The sequence below is a fragment of the Lathyrus oleraceus genome, chromosome 5 (assembly GCF_024323335.1).
Source record: "Lathyrus oleraceus cultivar Zhongwan6 chromosome 5, CAAS_Psat_ZW6_1.0, whole genome shotgun sequence".
Taxonomy (NCBI): Eukaryota; Viridiplantae; Streptophyta; class Magnoliopsida; order Fabales; family Fabaceae; genus Lathyrus; species Lathyrus oleraceus.
This window is the reverse complement of record NC_066583.1, coordinates 566,580,533-566,586,149: the sequence shown is the minus strand read 5'-3', so window position 1 is coordinate 566,586,149 and position 5,617 is coordinate 566,580,533.

Sequence of the window (5,617 nt, the reverse complement as noted above, 5' to 3'; positions counted from 1 at the left end):
AAACAAAAAGAAGAGGCACCATACAATGCCTCCTTCAGAGGCTCCTGTTGAAGATGCTGACATCCTTGTGGTCGACACTTCCATCCTTGATACGGTCCCTGCTCCAGCCGCGGGATCTTCATCGTCGACTGGTCTCTCCCCCGCTACTGCCTTGGGAAACACAAATCAGGATGCAGTCTCTCCTGCATCGACACAGGTATTTACCCATTTTCCTATTTATTTCCTTGGATTCCTGTATTTCTCTTACATTTTCTTTTTGTAGGCTGCTTCCTCTACTGAGCCGACTCAACCTGTTGCCGACTACACTCCCGCGTCGTTGGTTTCTTCTCCAGCTAGCCCATTTCAATCTATCGACACCGCTGGTGAGTCCATTGAATTTCCTCTCCAGATTAGTGACAGTGACTCTGACTCAGTCACTAGTCCTGCGACGCATCCGGACTCCAATTCGAATAGTTCTGGCTCGAGTTTCTCTTCAGCTTCCTTGCAGGATCCTTGGGGGCTAGTAGGTGTCGACACCATCAAACAACAATCCTCTCAGACTACTCCTTTGTCGACTGCTTCTCCCCCTCCTCAGATAACTTCTCCATCAGCAGCTTCTCCTTCGACTTTCCCGGGGCTGACGATCAAGCCTTCTGCTTTAGAAGCAATTGCCAGGCTCTACAATCTGGTGAAATCGCGTGATGTTTCTTCAGATTCTAAGCAATTCCATTCTGACAAAATGGGCCCTGAGGCGACGAAGACTAAGGCTCTCATGGACAAAATCCGCGTTCACGCCTTGAATCCTGACCTTCCTTTCGTGCTCATGCATGAGCCTGCTGTCGGTCCAGAGATCCTGAGCGTGCTTGCCCAACTAAAGGGTCTCCAACTCTCCGATTATGCCAAGCGCGCAATGGCGGCTCTCGAACCAATTCTGGTGCCTATGCTGCGCCATATCGACAATGTTCGGGACATTGAACGCCAGATTGGTACTACTGAGGCCTTTGTGAAGGAGAAATAGGAGTTGGTAAAGCATGCCGACGCGGAGGTCACCAATATGTTGGGGGCTATGGAGGAGCGGCAGAAGGAATTGACTTCCAAACAAGCATGAGCCACTGAACCACATCAACAAATCGATGCCCTTCGGTGTCAAATTGCCACTTTGGATAGTGAGTTGGAATCAATTGTTAAGGAGGAGTCACGTTTTGTCGACGAAGTGCTAAAACTTGCTCAGGCCACTGTGGAGCAAACTACCAGTGATGCCTTAGCGGTCGGTGAAGAGCTCATGGCCGTCGAAGGAAAGCTTGAAGATCTCAAAGCCCATGCCGACACCTTGGAGCCTGCATCCTTGCATTTTAATTTTGAGCTTAATTCTTTCCAATCTAAGTTCGGCCAGCTTTGACCATTTCTATTAATTGTACAAGTTTTTTGTAATATTTAAACAATGGCTTCTTGCCACATTAATGTTATCTTTCTTACTTTTAGCACTGTATATTTATTTTCTGTGCCTTTGCAGCTGGTTTCTAACATAGTTATCTCCAACCTTATTCTTTTGACAGTTCTTTAGTCTGCCAAAATTTTGACCTCTTGAAGGAGAGGCCTATATATTTTCAAGTACTTTCCGTTCACTCTTAAAATCCGCTTGTCGGGTGCCAATTCTTCTACCTCGTAGGCGTTGTTAGAAAAGGCCTGCAAAACCTTAAACGGTCCCTCCCAATTAGGGGACCATTTACCCAAAACTCTATCATTTCTGTTCATAGGCAGGATCACCCTCCAAACCAGATCGTCGACAGCAAACACTTTCTCTCTCACCCTTTTATTGTAGGCTCGGGCGACTTTCTCTTTCTATCTTTGTAGGGAGTCCAATGCTAGCATTCTTTCTTCATCTGCGTCGACTAATTCGTCTGTCATCATACTCCAGTAATCTTCAGAAGGTATTTCATACTGCCTTTGGGTTCTGACCGCCTGGACTTGAATCTCTACTGGCAATACTGTGTCATGCCCATAAGCCATTCGAAATGGGGTTGTTCCAGTTGCTTCTTTTGGTGACGTTCGACATGCCCACAAAGCTTGGTCCAACGTATTATCTCAATTTCTTGGCTTCTTTCCTATGTGTTTCTTTATTAGGCTGATGATCACCTTATTAGCAGCTTCGACTTGGCCATTCGCCTGTGCGTAATAGAGGGTAGAGGTCATTAATTTGATTCCCATTTCTTTTGCAAAATCTTGCACTTTTCGACCAGTGAAAATTGACCCCTGGTCGGTTGTAATAGTTTCTGGAATGCCAAACCTGCAGACGATGTAACTCTGGACAAAGTCTATTACAGCCTCTTGGTCCACATTTGTCAATGTTACAGCTTCAACCCATTTTGTGAAATAGTCGATACCGACTAGCACATACCTTTGTTGTTTCGATGAGGCTGGCTTTATTTCTCCTATAACGTCCAGAGTCCATCCTCGAAATGGCCAGGGCTTCACAATTGTATGCAGCTCGCTTGCAGGCATATGCTGTATGCCCCTATGCAACTGACATTCTTGACAGCCTTTAGCAAATTCAATCCAATCTTTCAGCATTGAAGGCCAATAAACTCCTGAGCGCATCAAGAGCCATTTCATCTTCACACCAGTTTGATGTGCCCCACACGCCCCGCTATGTATGCTCGACACAGCCATGTATGCCTCACTTTCTCCCAAGCATTTTAGTAACACTCCTTCGACTGTCTTTTTGAATAACTCATCATTTACCAAGACGTAGCTAAGGGCCCTATATTTTATCTTTCGATTTGTCGACCCCGCGGGATTACGTAAGTAATCGACTAGCGATTTACGCCAGTCACTTTCCCCCTCGTCGTCGACAGCCAGAATTTCAAAATGATTTTCATCTATGGCTCCCAACTTCACGATCGCCAAACCTGACGGTGACAACACTGTCGCTCGTACTTTCTCTCTTACTTGGACTTCTTCATCCCGGTCTTTCGACGCTTTGTACCCTGAGGCCTCCTGCGCCAAATCGTTTGCTCTTTGGTTTTCTTGTCGTGGTATGTGTTGGAGATTGACTTGCTCAAACCTCTTGAGTAGTTTGATGATGACCAAGAAGTACATGATCATATTTTCTTTAACACACCTATACTCTTTTGATGCTTGTTTAATCACTAACTCCGAATCTCCCATAATTTCGACATTCCTTGCCCCCAATTCTAGCAGTAGTTCAAGTCCGGTGATCAGTGACTCATATTCTGCTTCATTATTGGTGCATACCCCTTCGATTTTGTATTTGAACTCTGCTGGAATTCCATCTGGAGAAATTATGACTCCTCCTATCCCAGATCCATGCTTATGTCTTGACCCGTCGAAGTATAGCCTCCATGGTGCTAGATCTACGTAATTCTGCGCCATTTCGACCATTGAATGGTCGACAAGAAAATCCGCTACCACCTGCCCTTTCATCGCTTTCAAGGGCACGTATGTCAGGGAGTATTCTGTTAGCGCTAAAGCCCATTTTCCAATTCGACTATGCAAAATTGGTTTAGATAACATGTGTTTAATAATATCAAAGTGGGAAGATACGTACACATCAACAGGCTTGATATATTGCTTTAATTTCATACAAGAGAAATACAAGCATAGACATAGTTTTTCTATATCACTATACCTAGTTTCAGGGTCATTAAGCATTCGACTAAGGTAATACACAGGTCTTTCGACACATTTTTCATCCTCTTGGACTAACATACTCCCTATAGTCGATTATGAGGCTGCAACATACAGTCTCATTGGCCTATGCCTAACATGAGGGGCCAGTACTAGAGGCCTAGTCAAATACTCTTTGATTTTGTCGAAAGCCTCTTGGTGTTCATCCTGCCACTTGAAATCCTCGTTCTTTAGTCGAAGTAGTGGGGATAATGCTTTTGTTTTGCCACTTAGATTCGATATAAATCTTCTAAGAAAATTTATTTTTCCTAGGAAAGATTGCAACTCCTTTTTGGTCGACGGAGGCTTGACGTCCATAATGGCTTTTGTTTTGCTTTGGTTTACTTCAATACCCTTTTTATGCACCATAAAACCAAGGAAGTCGCCTGCCTGCACACAAAAAGCGCACTTTAATGGATTCATTTTTAATCCATATTTCCTCATCCTCAGAAAGGTTTTTCGAAGATGTTCGACGTGAGTACGTTGACCATTGGATTTTATCACAATATCATCAATGTATACTTGCATGAAATCTTCAATGAAATCATGGAACATTGAGTTCATTAACCTCTGGTATGTTGCTCTGGCATTTTTCAAACCGAATGGCATGACAACCCACTCATATGTCCCCAGGGCTCCTGGACATCGAAACGCCGTCTTCAGCACGTCTTCTTCTGCAATGAAAATTTGGTTATATCCAGCATAACCATCCAACATGCTTAAATATTCAAAACCAGCGGCCGAATCGACCAACATTTCAGCCACGGGCATGGCATATTCATCTTTTGGGGTGGCAGCATTTAGATCCCTAAAATCAATACATACTCTTAAAGACCCATTTTTCTTTATGACCGGCACAATATTGGTCAACCATTCGACATACCTTGCAGTTTGAATAAACTTGCTTTTCAGGAGTCTTTCTACTTCTGTTTTTATCTTTGCCATGATCTCTAGGGCAAAACGCCTGGGCGTCTGCTTCACTGGCTTTCTTCCAGCTTTTATTGGTAGCTTTAATTCGACCAAATCTCTACTTAAACCAATCATTTCGTTTAATCCTAAGCAAAACAATCTCTAAATTCTTTAAGTATGGATATTACCTCAGACTTTAGTTCTTTGTCGATGTTGGCGCTTATATATGTTGGCCTTTTCTCGCCATTCTCGCCAAGGTCGACTTCTTCCAAGGGGTCTTTTGGTCGGATTTTCTATGGTGCCTTTGGGTCTTTTTCAAACCCTAAAGGTTCATTGTCATAAATGCAATCCAGACGCTGCATATCGATGTTCCTTTTGGCCAAAATTGGCTTGTCTGGGAGTTCTGGCCCAACAGCCATATGCCCTTCTTTATTCAACACACAGGCTTCAGCAGCCATGCTTTCTTCAGCCTCTAAAGCCGACTTTATTTTGTTCTCGGCAACGTATGCCGAAATCTTTCTTAGAGCTTCTAACTCAGACATCATCATTGACGTCCCCCTAGCCTGTCGGTCGGATACCTGTATAAGGTGGATCATTTAGGCGTTCCACATCCCAAATGAAGCCGTGAGTCTCATGTAGAGTTAGAGAAACAAAAGCTTCACTTAGATTAGCATATACATCCTCAGCTGGGAAGCAGGGAGAGATGTTGGCCAGCTTTCTTTCAAACTCCTTATTACCGACATTATTCACGTTGCCCATAAAGTACCCTTGGTCGGCTTCGATATTTTCGGCCACCCCATCTTCTCTCCAAATCACCAGCCTTTGGTGTGCTGAAGATGGTACAAATCCAACGCCATGTAGCCACTCCCTGGCAAATAGAAAGTTGTAACTTGGCTTAGCGTCTATCACCATGAATAGTGTCGGCCTGGTTACTGAACCCACTGTGACATTCACCATAATCACTCCCATGGTGCTTTTCGTCTTTCCTCCGTAGTCTGATAAAACCACGTTATTAGATCTGATGTCAGTATCATACTTACCA